Source organism: Phaethon aethereus (genome assembly GCF_964289735.1).
Source record: "Phaethon aethereus genome assembly, chromosome: 2".
NCBI classification, from domain to species: domain Eukaryota; kingdom Metazoa; phylum Chordata; class Aves; order Phaethontiformes; family Phaethontidae; genus Phaethon; species Phaethon aethereus.
Genome location: NC_138582.1, coordinates 75,127,982 through 75,142,637, shown reverse-complemented (window position 1 = coordinate 75,142,637; position 14,656 = coordinate 75,127,982).

Genomic DNA, 14,656 nt, shown 5'->3' with positions numbered 1-14,656 from the left:
CACCAGGGGAGGTTTAGATTAGATATTAGGAAAAATTTCTTTACAGAGGGGATGGTCAAGCATTGGAACAGGTTGCCCAGGGAGGTGGTGGAGCCACCATCACTGGAGGTGTTCAAAAAACGTGTGGATGTGGTGCTTCAGGCCATGGTTTAGCAGGCATGGTGGTGTTGGGTTGATGGTTGGACTTGATGATCCTAAAGATCATTTCCAACCTTAATGATTCTGTGATTCTATGAATCCCATCAGGTGTGGACAGAGGCTAGACAGAGGCCAATCAACCCTTGTCACTTGTATTTTACACCAAGTTTGGAACAATATAGGTATTCACTGACTGACGTCTATACCATTCACCTCACAGGACTGTCCAGGTTCTTTTGATTTACATTTTGTATCCTGTACACAGCGTAAAAGATATGTCTTCTGCCTAGGCTTTTAATTTGTAAGTCATGTAACTAGAATGCACGAGCGGTTTATGTCCAAGAATTTCAGGATTTGCCATCAGTTTTGCACAGGGACATAGGATAATGACTACCTCCTTTTTTCTTTTTTTCTTTTATTCATTAAAGGCAAAACACAAATCTGTGCATTTTAAAACAGCTCTCTGAAATTGCATGACCATATAATTGCAATCTATTGGACTAAAAATTAAATCTAAAATTAGACATAAAAATCACAACATTACCAGTCCTGGATTTAAGGCTTATATTGCTGTGAATTTCTAGGAAAATATTTAAGAATCAATTTAAATGCTAATGAACTGGTTTGCCGTAAAACTAGATAGTAGTCATGCTCAATAGCTGCATCAGAGCCATGGTATTGGTCTTTCCTTCCTCGGACTTCATTTGTGACATTAGGTACATAAATTCACAAGTGTTGCTGTGTATCACAGACCTATGTACCGCACTTCAGCAAAAAAGGACTTCCCTGAAACCCTACAGAAACCAAGTTCTCAAAAACTGAAATCATCCATGTGGACTTTGGAAATCTGATTGTAGAGACAGAGGTGAACTCATGGAAACCTGAGGAAGAGTCAGAAGTACTTGTCCCTTCCTGCCCCGTACATGGTGGCTTGCTGTGCCTATGGGATGTCCCCTTGTCGTGGTTTAGCCCCAGCTGGCAACTAAGCACCATGCAGCCACTTGCTCACTACCCCACGGTGGGATGGGAGAGAGAATCGGAAGAGTAAAAGTGAGAAAACTCATGGTTTGGGATAAAGACAGTTTAATAGGGAAAGCAAAAGCCGCGCACGCAAGCAAAGCAAAACAAGGAATCCATTCACCACTCCCCATGGGCAGGCAGGGGTTCAGCTTCCCTACTTCCAGGGAAGCAGGGCTCCATCACGTGTAATGGTTTCTTGGGAAGACAGATGCCATCACTCCGAACATCCCTCCACCCCTTCCTTCTTCTTCGTCCCAGCTTTATATACTGAGCATGATGTTGTATGGTAGGGAATGTCCCTTTGGTCAGCTTGGGTCAGCTGTCCTGGCTGTGTCCCCTCCCAGCTCCCTGGGCACCCCCAGCCTTCCTGCTAGCAGGCCAGCACGAGAAGCTGGACTGTCCTTGACTACATAGCAACAACTCAAAACATCAGCACGTTATCAATGTTTTCTCATCCCAAGTCCAAACCATAGCCTCATGCTAGCTTCTATGAAGAAAATTAACTCTGCCCTGGCTGAAACCAGGACACCCCTGTAGTTTGGAGACCTCAAAACAGTCCTATTGGGATCCCTCTGACAGCTTTGTGCAGCACCTTTGGGTTGCACTTCTTTGGGGACCACAGGCGCTTCCTGCTGTGGGTGGTGGTGGGGTTACAGTCCATTAGAGGCCATTTCCATTTAAATTGGGACCAGCTGCATTATTGCCTCTGAAAGGCACCATGGCTGGGCCCTAGACCATGTGATAGAGGCGACGATGAGGTGGCTCCCTTGCCCAGCACGCAACCAGTGACTTCATTATACATTTGTTGTAAGGGCTCGGGAATAGCACCTTCCCACACATTTTCTGAAGCAGCCGTGAGCAGTTGCTGTACAAGCAAATGGTCCTGGGTCACACAATCCACACAAACCTGGAGCATCTGCTCCATTCAGCCAGTCACTACCGACTGGCTGTTCATCTCTTTCAATTTGCAGGCATTTCCACTTGGTTACATCCATCCTAGAAAACTAAGCTGTGGCCATGGGCCCACTGTCATCTATACAACCCAATGGTGATGGTCATCCCTCCCCGCATTTTGACCTGTGCTGGCCAGCACTCTCCCAGCAATTCCTGGATGTGATGTAGGAGTCAGGCCCAGGACATTCTCAATACACAGTGTGGAGTAAAATGAGTTGAATAACATGGGCAAGAACTGTCCCATGCCAGGGAACAGCTCCAGACACATTTAATTCATTGCTGTATTTGCAGCATTTGAAGCCACTTCCATTCGATCAAACTTGTTTGGAAGCTACCTAGCAAATCCCAAAGTCATTTGAGGGAGCTGGCAGGGAAGAAAAGAGGTAGTGAAGAAGCAAATAAATGCATTTTCCAGTAGCATTTTTTGCTAAATAACTGGGCTGAAAAAAAACCCAAACCAGGAACTACCATACCATTCTATGGTAGTACCATAGAATGTGCAGTGAGCAGGAGAACAAAGCTTCCCTCGTTGCACATGAGGATTGGTTCAAAATAGAGCAACCACAGGCTACCACAAGCATGTTCATGGTCTGCAAAACGTATACACAAGTGAAAGGAATATCCAGGAATGACAAGTTGAAGGAGAGTGAGAAAGTTGCCCCAGTGAAGCTGTTGATGGAGGAAAGCTGTTCATGGTGTGTCCTCACATAGCAGAGTACACACACCGAGTCTGCTGAAATGCCACCTGGACTTTCTGCCAGAAGAGGAAACATGGTTTTGAGATGCATTCCAGCCTGAAAGAGAATGGAGGGGGAGGACAAAGACTCAAACCCTTTTTAACGTTGTGGGAATATAACCTGTAAGGCAGAGAAGATAGGACAGTTCTGGAGAACTGGACATTTTACAAGCCCAGCAGCTGCGCAATGCACAATGTCATCTTGTTTATACTGTATTTCTGCTGAGGTCATGCGCAAGGGAGTTGCATCATGGATGTGGCTTCCCTGTGCTGAGTGTCAAGCACAGCAGGAAAACGTGGTCCCTACCAGAGGGCACTCGTGCCAGGGAGTAGAGACACCTCCGCTCCCCTTCTGTGGGTGGAGGGAGGGATGGGGCACCATGGCCATCCGCCTTCACTGTCTTAATGAACTCCACAGCCTTGGATGGGGTGGAGGTGTGGGAACATCTGCCCGTACCACTTCTGAACAATTGGAGGCTCATTGTCATCACGATGATCGTTCATCACGTCGATTGTTAGTGGGTTTGGAATTTAAATATTAAAGGACAGCCTCAGAATTAAACAGGCAGAAACTCTAGTCCTTTTTCATTGAGAAACATCTGGTGGCTTTTTTGCCCTCTCCCCTGAACGAGGTTTGAAAAGACAAGTTATCCTCATAAAATCCTATAAACGCCCACAAGACGATTTTGCTTTGAAGTGTCAATGTGACAGGGCAAAAGCAGAACAATTTGATACTAATGATTTCAGTCACCATCCTAATGCTTCATGTTTTAAAGATCATTTTGCAATAAAGACATCATGATTTTACGGTAACATTAGAATAATAAACCATAGCACTTGTGGTGTACTTTTCCTCTAAAACGTGAAATAAGTGTTTTCCTCATTTTAGAGCTGGAGAAACTGAGGCCCAAAGGCATGACCTTCTCACAGCACAGTCTGGGAGAGCCTCACCTGCCCTCTAGTTCTGGGGCTGTCCTTTGGGTTATGCTGTCCCTCACGTGCTAGTCCAGACAAGATGACTGATGACAACTCTGTGCAGGAGAGAGCAGATGCAGATTGATGTTCTCTCTCCCTTCCTTGTAACTTCAGGCACTTCACTAAGACATCTCAAATAGGAGTGCTGAAACTCCCATTAGGAAAAAAGTAAAAACAGAAAGAAGAAGTGACAAGATCTATTCACAATAGACAGGATGAATACAATTCACCAGACCTGCTGATAGTCTCTGGAGGGAGACAGGGTGGCTGCAGAGTCACCTTTCCCCATCATTTTTGCTGCCACATTCTCTGTCCTTTTGTCTGCACAAGACAAGCAGCAGTGTTGTCCCCAACCCAGGTGGCTGTGTATCACCCTGGTCCAACAAGAGGCTCCATCGCTGGCTTTATGGTCACCAACAGGTGGGGACCACACAGACACGTGGCTGCTACCAAGCATCCCTTTGAGTGCAGGGAGCACAATGACGGGAGGCCACCAATATGTCAGATTTCTAATTAAGATTCACCAGCCTCCAACCTGGCTTGATTCATTATTCATCTGGAAATTTTCCTCCCTAACTTTCTTCTTTCCTTTTGCTGTCACCCACTAAGCAAAGGTATGCATTTTCTTCCCAGAAGCTCAATCAACATGTCTGCTAATATGCAGCTCTCAGATTGTGACAGAAGAGAAAGAAATGGTTACAAACCAGGTCCCGGAGCACTCATCAATATTTACAGGCATCTGACAATGACTTAGCTTAGACCATGTAAGTTTAAACCACAGAAATGCAAATGAGCTGCTGTTTGCATCGGGAGTAGTAAGGGTGGGACATTCTTACATACAATGTAGATGCCCCATCCAAGGAAACATTCAAGGTCACATAGGACAAGGCTTTGAGCAACCTGATGTAGTTGAAGCTGTCCCTGCTCATTGTGGAGGTGGGGCTGTTGGACTAGATGACCTTCAAAGGCCCCTTCCAACCCAAACGATTCTATGATTCTGTGATTCTATGACTTCACTAGTAGGAGGCTGTTCCTCCTCCAGAAATATTTCCCTTCAGTGCTGTCCTGGCATGTCGCGGTAACATATAGTCAGAAAGTCAGTTAGGAAAGGCAATACAAAAGATAGAGTGGGTTTCCTAGCTCAGAAACAGGTGTACATCACTTAAACTTTTGGCAGAGGACAGAGGAGAAGAAAAACTATTTGCGGCAGTCGTTCACCATCAGAGCCTCCGCCCCTCTCTTTCATGGCAATTACCCAGCGAGCTGGAAGTGCTGAACTGATTTAAAAGGTTGATCCAGATAAAATATTTAGGATTCACGTGATTAAATTGGCAGGGTTTGAAAATAACATTTCACCCGCCACCTTTCTTCTCCAAAACATGATCCCGTGTGTTGCACACTGAGTGTGGGGTAGGATGGTGGGTGGAAACAGAAGGAAAATCCCTAATCTGAAGCGGTCACCAGAGGCTCTCATCACCAGATTTCAGAGGAAAGAAAGCTCATACTGGCAGGGTGCAATCCCCGAGATGAGATTTCGTTGCAAGGTGCCTCCCTGCTGCCCGGGGAAAGGGCCCGCGGCTGCTCTCGCTGCGATGGTTGTGCTCGCTGACCACGGCAGCCCGGCCCTGGGACACTTGCTGAAAGCCACCCAGATCATCAGATGGCACATCAGGGAGCAGAAAGCAATTGCAGCCACAGGACTTCTTCTGGTAGCAGTGCTCATTGCCAGTTCAGGGTTGTCAGCCTCCCAAACCGACTTTTACTCTCCTAGGGAATTTTTAAATATTTTTTTAACCACAGCAGCCTTTATGCGAGGCATCATTTGCAGAATTGGCTGGAAAGATATAGATCATCATTTCACCAAATTCCATGGATCTGAATCTTCATCTTTATTTGTCTCCACATGACTGAGGAATGCACCCAGGGCTGCTCTGGGCATAGAGGCTAAGGAAAAGTCCCATGAGTGTAGAGATAATTTCACTACATCTTGGATGTGTGAGATGTGGGAGGACAGCCCCTCTCTTTTTTGCCACTTGCTTATGTTGCTGTGTATGAAAAGTTATTTCCAAATGATGAAAATGTTTGTCAGGAGTAGACAGGTTGTTATGAATGACATTGCCTTTGAATTCTGCTTATAATTAGACTCCTTCCCTGTGCAGTTTTTCCTTATTTTTCTTTTTTTTTTTCCTTTTTATTTTTAGGACCTGTATCTAGTACATTTTTTTCCCTTACGTGAAAGACTTAATAGCCCATTGCTTGATTTCCATGTTAATTAAGCACGTGGCTTCTCTCAATAACTGCCACATCCTTGCTTACTTAATATGTACTTTCACACCCTTAACAACGATCTGATAACATTATAAGGGCAAAATACATAGAACAAGAAAACGTGGAGATTAGATACCAAGGAGGACACTATAGGGACCGTGTTAATTGAGGCGATCAGCAAGATTAAGACAAGTCTTGCTGCTTCCTCGTATTGGTTTTAATGACACAACGCAGAGCCCAAAGCACTTTACCTGCTGTACAATGTGGTTTAGTCACTTTCTTCCCTAGGGTGTGTAATCTAATCTTCCAGATAAAACACTTAGCAGAGGGAAACCAGCTGGTGTTAAAAGCTGTATTTCTAAGATGCGGCACCTGTGTAAGGTTTTAAAAACTGCTAAAAATAGTGAAGACCAATAAAAGTGGTAATTTGGTGTGTATGTGCATACATCTAGAGATAGACAGAAATGTGTGCATGTTTGTGTTGCGTGTGTGAGTGCACAGGCTGGCCTGAGCTAGGCTGATGCTGCTCCAACTTCAAGGCGGAGGTGTGCCCAAGCCACCTCCATAGGTCTCTCTAAACAATATTTCCTGACAGAATCCATGGGAGTGGGGGTGCTACAACTTAACGTTATCATTTTTAAAAAGGTTATTCCTGCTTTAAGAATATTGGTTTCTTTCCTTTTTTGGGGGGAAAAAAAAGTCTTCTTTTTGCAATTAAAATGAAGATATCTCTGCAGCAAATGATTTTGCATAAATAGGTTTTGAATAATGGAACTGTTGTCAAGAAAAAAAACCCAGGCACTACCCAAACCTTTTTCAAATCAATTCTTGACAGAGTTCTTCAAATGGAGATAGACATTGCTGGTGTAATGATTTGCCACATGACCTTGCACTTGAAGTGCCAAGAAAAGTGAAAAATAACACACTCAAACAAGAAAAAATGCTGATTTAGATTCCCAAAATAATATTTTTCTAGCTGGAACTATTCTTGCTATGGGCTAGCATGCACATACAGAGAGAAAGTTAAGATTTTCCTTCAGCAATATATGACATTTCCTTCTCAACTAGATAACTGAGAGGCTATTTGGGCTCGCTAAAAACACTTCTGCACATCTGGGAGCAATACAGCTCAAAAGCAATTCGGGAGGAAGGATAAGTCTTGCAGTCGAGGCAGAGGATTAAGAAGGAGAGTTCAGTTCACCTCTGCCTCGTCTGACCTCTGAGCCAGCCTCTTCTCCCCTCCGAGTTTTCCCTCCCCGGGGGTTTATGTGGACCAGGGGCTCCCGCTCGGCCGGACACCCTCTGCCACCTCCCGGCTCACCAGAGACCTTGTTTTCCGTGGGTTTATAGACCGACACAAGGAGTTTGGGAAACAAGCAGGAGGAACCAAACGTGATCACCGACGGCAAGACCTCCGATATAACTGGCCTGCTGAAACCAGCCGGAAGGCTCTGTATGGTGGCAGATAAAAGCACTAGCTAAAACCTGCCTGGCAGGGCACGGGTGTAAGAGGGGAGGTGGCAGGTTCTCCACCTTTACTGGTTTGGGGATGGCAGGCGTCTCGGAGGCAGCAAACCTCCTCTGACCGGGTCTCAGGGAACTGCGTCGTAAACTGCACCCTCCCCTGAAACCAAACCGGTGCCCTTCAGAGAGGTGAGGCCCTTTGCAGCCCCGGTCTGGGTGTCCTCCTTCGGCACTGGGCTGCGCGGCAAGGAAAACCGTGCGGAAGCAGGAAGCACAGGCTGCCTAGGGACAGCTGCCATTACTGTCCTGACCAGCTGTGTGACTCCCAGCACCGCACACGCTCGGTGCTTAAAGACACTAGTTTCCCAAACTGCGAAAAGTTACAAGTGAAACTGAGTGTAAAAAATTATTAGGAAGAAGCACATATTAAATGGCCAAAAAGCCATTACTTCACAGTAAAGGAGCTGAATAATATTGGTGGAAAGCCCATTCTCTTTCAGCGGAAGAATGAAGGCAGGAATAACGAATTAAAAAGCAATATGCAACATATGGGGAAAAGGGGGAGGTAATAAAAACCCATATAAATAAGAGTTTATGAAGTGTAGAAAATTGATAAAGGATACTAAAGACATCAGAAGAAGTCCATGGCTGGTCAGGCTTTGTTTAAGAAGGAGGGTTTCTCAAAAACTTACGAATAATAGCAGAAAAGCTATCAATGCCATAGTCTCATTACTAGCTGGAGACAACCAAGTCATTAACAATGATGAAGAAAAACCCCAAACTGTTCGACTATTATTTCTGCTCTCTATTTGGAATAATGTATTTTCTGACATATTACTAATTAAGAAAGCTATTGAACAACTTGCACTAGGGTTGATCATTTTTGAAATCTGAATGTCCACAAAAGTGGCACCCAAGAGTCAATGCAGGATATTTTTAGCTTGTGTATGTAAATTTTTAAGTCGTCATGAAACAATGGGGAAATTCTCAAAGGTCAATGTCAATATTGCGTAAAAATTTCAAGGCAAATGAAACCATGCAGGTAAATATAGCCCAGTTTACTTGATACCAATCCCAGGCAAAGCAATGGAGAAATTGATGGAAGATTTAATTAATAATGAATTAGAAGGTAGGAGTATAATTAACATGGCCTTACTGAGATGGGGTTTGTGATTTCAGACTGATCACCTGAGGTGGGAAACGCAGCTAATAGAGAGTAACCAGGCAGGACCAATCTGTTTAGCGCGCAAGGTTCGAGCGTGCAGGACACCCAGGACCAAGGCACCAAAGACCAAAGCGTCGCTTCCCCTTGGTGGCCAAGAGAGATGCTGTAATGCCCCCTCCAGCTGTCCCCTAACCCTGCAAGGGGTGGGTGGGTAGTGCCCACGGCTGGGTCCTGCCATGTGATGGGAGGCACAAAGAAAGAGCCACAAGAGCCGGGGTCAAGGAATCTGAAATGTCCCGGGGGTCAGGATGTGGAGGAGCCTGGTGGCTCCTGGTGGCACGGGTGGCCCCGATAGCCAGGTCAGTGGGTGTGAGGCTGATGGGGCTGTAACGAAACAAAGGACACTGAGATAGGGACAGGGGGTCAGCGGGGAAGGAGGCAGGGGTGAAAGCAAGACCAGCAGAAAGGCAGCGGGATGGGGATCTTAAGGGTGAAATGAGGAACATCTGGTTTCAGCAATAAGATAACGCTTCTGGAAGAGCTGCATCCTGAGCAAGGGACGAGGCAGGGTCCCGTGGAGACAACAGTCAGCTGTTGTGCCATGGCCCACTGCACTGTCACAGGCATGCAGTTCGTGCATTCGGCTTCGACCACTGGTTTTTGCAAGAACAGAGATATTTCAAATGGCTTTTCTGGTTTGATTTGTTGTTCTTTAATACAGAAAAGTCATTCAGATAAATAAATAAGGTCATTACGCAGCAGCCTGCTAAGAAATAAATGAAGCGGGAGCAGGGAACGGCCGTGTAGGCTGCTTCAGGAAGTGAGGGGAGCAACTGGGCTGGGGCATGTTCGGTTGGCAAAGAAATAAAGGATAAAAAGAAGAGAAGGAAAGGGGCATGCAATATAGACTTTAGAAGCTTCATCAAATGTCCTTAACCAGCTTTCATGAAATGATGCGTGTGACTGAACTACCCTCCCGAAGGAGTGCTCCAGCAGATTAGCAGGGAATACGATGAAGGGTCATTTTTCTCTTGGAGCTGTTGAATTCCTTCCGCTTATTGAATCTGTGAATTGCAGATTTTGCTTATCAAAGGTCCAGGTTCCCTTGGAGCTGTTTGATGATGAGCCATATTCTGCCTTAACTTCCATCCCAGGCATCCCCACCAAGTTCAATGACATCTCATGGAGAGTAAAGCAGGACAGACGTTAGCTTGATGTTTTTAACAGTGTTGTGGCTGCTAACGAAGCATGATCTGATCTGGTACATGTTCAGAGAGTGTTGCCAGTGTCTGCAGCGGAACAGACCGTCTTTAATGTGAAGATGCAATTGATTTGTCAGTATGTCATGTCATGCATACAGAAAAGTAGAACAAGTACTCTCTTTTGTTTGATTTTTTTCCCATTGAGAAGTCTCCCAGATAAAACATGCAAGAAATAGTTTGGGCAGTTTTGGCAATGAAAATGTTTCCTTTTCCCCTGCTCCTGCCCCACCCGAAAGTAATGGAGCTGTCTAGCTTGTTAGGTAGCATGGGCAAATTTTAAGACTCCCATTATAAAATAAAGAATGGGAATTTTGCTTTTACAAGGAAGAATTGCAGAACTGGAAATGGTACATATTTGGGACATAAATGCAAGCTGTTATGCAGATCAAAGTATCTATTTGGAGCTGAATTACTCAACAGCATCTATCTATGCCTCTTCAACACCTGCAGATTAGCGATGTAATCATGTGGAGGTTGCTATAGCTACATCTCTAGAGCAGGTGGAGTTCTTCGTCTCTTGCAGCATTATGTTCATTCTTTGCAAATAAACCATATAAGAGTATATTTAAAATGTCACCTCAGCGGCGTCAGCCCTTGTCTCTAGCTGACACTGTCACATCAGATCTGTCCTTACCCTATTAGTCCTGATTGTTTTCTCTAGAAACAATGCCACTTCCATCTGAGCATCATGCCTTCCCTGTACACACGTGTGAACAGGCACCAAGGCCTTGCCAACCCAGACCTAGTAAGGTGATAAAAGCAAGTGCTTCAGTTTTAGCTGAGGAGAACTGCTCAAGTTTACCTAGCAGAGAAGCAGCCTTGCCTCGGGGCTGATGACATGTAAGACTGTAAGCTGGAGCTAGGTAGAGCACGTAGCAAAACTACCAGCCCTCGGCAGCAACACTTTCCAGGATGTGCCCACATGCTCAGACTGCAGTCCGGCAGCGGGAGTGATGGTTGTGAAGGTTTTCAGCTGGTTGTTTGCCTAGGTCTCTTCCCGAACAAGGGCTCTGCTTGCTTTTTTGCATCAGGTACTTCAGCCTTCTCATTTGGGCTGCCCTGCTGCTTACTATAGCAAAGCATTGCCCAGATGACCTTCCTTTCTAGCTGGGTGTCTGCAGTGACTGGGGTATGCTGTAACCCTTAGCCCTCTGCCAGTCAAGGCCACAACATGCTAACCTGTGTAAAAACTCAATAGCAATCCCTGTACAAAAAGCCGATCGCCTAAAAGAAGAGCCCTGACAAGTAGGAAAAAAAAAAATAGACAAGAAGCTAAGAAGAGAAAGTACCAAAGAGTAGCTGAACAAATCAGAATGCTTTGACATGTCTAATTTTGTCATCCTCCTTGTTTGTCTTTTGCTCTAGCTCTGCATCAAGTGCAAGTTTTTCATTCCCCAGTGAAAGTAGGTACAGAGAGATTTCTTACTAAAAATTGTCAACAGCAACAGCAACAAGAGAGGATGTTTTCCCTCCCTGGCAAATTTTAATTTCTGCGCTAGAAAGCTGAGTATCAGAAAATGCTCCAAACATAACACTACTTCAGTAACTTGTCAATAGAAAGCTCCAGTTTTCCCCAGAAAGCAGATGCTTGTGAAAGCGTATTTAGCAAAAAAGTAGATTTTTTCTGCCAAGCAGTAGAATGACCAACTTGATCCTCAGCATCACTCTGTTTCCGCTTATTCCGTTTCCCTCCCGTTTGTTTTTGTCCCTTAAGTCGTGTCTCTAATACACTGACTCTTAAACTTTTTCCAAATTCCTGAAATATGTATGCTCCTCGGAGCCTGCTAACTTGTGTCTGCCCCAAAAAGCAGTGCTGTAAAATTTATTTCCATAAATTCAGGCAGATAAAAATATGTTATATTGCTTTGAGACAAATCCATCTTCAGGTCAACTGGTGCATTACATGTCAGGAATGTATTTCTCTCTCTCTTCAGACTGTTACCTTTCAGGCAGTGTCTTCTATATGTTCTCCAGGCTGCTGGTACCCATGAGAATAACAAAGAGGCCACTCATCATGAGAGAGGCTGTTTAGCGACCGGTCTTTATTTCAGGAACAGCTGTTGAACAAGGTGATCCAGTCCAAGGCAGCGCAGAGAAAATCACATCAGCCTTGCCTTTCTTTTTTCTGATGCAGTCTTGGTGATAGCTGGCAATCAGAACGTCACCAAGAGCAGTAATGTATGTCCTGGCTTTGAAAAGAGTAGGGGTTTGAAGCACAGCAGTGAAGCCCGCTACAGCGCCATGTGCTGCGAGAGACAGCTCCTAATATCTAGGTGCCGAATTCTTGTCAACACCAAGCCATAAAGGAACAAGACTTAAGCCTCAGTAAACGGACAGCTTGGGGAAGGTGTGCCTAATGGGCAGCTCTGGAAATGGATTTTTTTTTTTTTCCAGCTTCAAGTCCAGAATTAGGTTTTTTTTTTCTCTCTTTGAGCAGTTTTTTCCTCTAAGACCTAAAATTCTAAGGCCTCTAAATTCTAAATTTTTACAATTTGTAAACTGTTAATTTTGTGCTACACCAAATTAGGAGTAACAGTTGTTCATGATTCAGCTGCCAGGAACTGGAGTTTGCTTTTTGTGGCCTGCCTGGCAAGCAAAAGGCTCACACAAATTTGCTATATACACACACGTGAGCAAGGTTTTCAAAAGCAGCTGGCAACGTGGGAGACTGTGGTTCCCCACCCCAAGACTCCTGCAGTGGGCTTCCTTCCCTGAAAGCAAGCCTTCCTTAAGGCATCTCCAATCAAGCAAACAAAATTTTAGATATAACCCATATCATTAATCACTTTTGAAGCAAGCAACCTTAACTACCAAAAACGAAGAACACGGTCTTAATAATTGCCAGTGCGTCCCTGCTAACCACAGCATCTGCAGAGCTTTTTCTCAGGGGGAAAAACTCTTGCTTGGAAGAATCCTTGCCTGGATGATTTTGTTATAGACAAAAATAAAAGAAAGTCAGTCGGTTTGAAGTGATAGCAATCAGTACTTAGGCATAATCTGATTTCTTAGCTAAAAGAAATGCAAAGGGAAGAGAAAAGACTTCAAAACACAGCATCTGTTCCTTTTGGGGGGCGGGGGGGGAGAGGAAGCTTGTCTCCATCCCGCGGTACATGACTGTGCCTGCAGACCCGTGCCATACCCCGTCCGTCGGTGGGCAAGCGGTCCCGCGCTGACCTGGCGCGTCCCGGGAGCCTCGGGCACGCTGGCCGGCACCTCGCTGCCGGCGCCTGGCGATTCGGAGGCCAAAGAGCTGCGGCAGGTTGCCCACAATTCACGGCGCAGCTTCCTCTTTATTCCCATTGCTATGGAAATTGTTTCTTGAGGCAGCCCTAATTTTCTTTTCATCAATCAATTAGGGGCAGGCTTTGCACTGGGTTGTTTGTTTCCCCAGCACTGCTCCGTTTGATATTATTTTCTTCATGACAAATTAACCACAGCTGGACCTGTCTTGAATTGCTAAGGATGCTCTTATATAAAGTGAAGAAAAAAAGGAAAAGAAGACGTAGTAAGCATGAGAAGCAGGAATAAATTGATATTTTGAAGGGGAAGGAGTGGAAATAGCAGGGACCTGACAGCTGCCCAGGGAAGAGGATGTCTTCTGATTGCCCATCGGGTTGGGTCACACCACCTCCCGGGGTCAGGCAGGCTAACCATGTGGTGCAAAATCCCCAGCTCCGGGGTATATTAGTGGTGACACTCCTGCTAATGCTGAGCTATGTAACCAGCCTGGAGCCTTCTGGAAAAGTCCAGTAATGAGGATCTCCTTTATCCCTTTACCACAGACTCAGTCAAGCCAAGACTCCCTTGTTCAACATAGGGACCTGTCCTCTCAGGGAATAAGAAAAGGGGAAAAAAAAAAAGTTATTTTTTTTGCTACTGTAAGAATCTGGTAGCAGGAGCTTTGAAATTATCACATTGTGCTCCTTTAGTTCAAACACACTTATTTTACATTTTCCCTCTGCCTTCCCCCACCTTCTATGCTTTGTTGCTGCAACAGTCTCCCATAACACATTAACAGATTAAAAATAACCTTCTGCCACCCTTCATCTACTTTGGCCAATTTAAAACTAGACAAACTACCCTAGGCATTGCGGAGTAGAGGAAGCAATGTGTGCACGCGTGTGTGCATATGGGCTCTGACCTAAAGGGAACAATTCTAATAGCAAAAGGCAAGAGGTTATTTTTATTTCCAAGATGTCTGGTTTTGCACCCCCCCTTTTCTGCTGCTGTTTTTCTCTTCTGCTAAGACAATCAGCCGAAGGTCCAGAAAAGTAATAATTACAGTTATTGTGCGACTGGAACAGTGATTCATCAACAACAGGACGCACAAAAACCCTCTCAAAGCATTCATCTTTCCTGAAGCGATCGGGTCCTAATGACGAGAGCCAAGCGCGCTATGCGCGGGGAGGCAGAACTGTGTTTCGAATTGGCCCCGGGCGCGGATGTTTCTTGAAGAGTTGTGTGAAAAGGGCTATTAGCTGCCAGCTTGTGCCCCCCCACCTCCCTACGGAGTATTTTGAGAGGACCTTTGACTCGCAGGCGTCAGCGAGGGAATGAGCACAGTACCACGTGCAGAAGGAGGCATGGCCCTAAAGCAAGAGCGACCCGTGCGCTGGCTGCACGTGCTTGCGAGGAGAGACGTAAGGAATCCAAGGAATACAGGGGCTTGGAAAT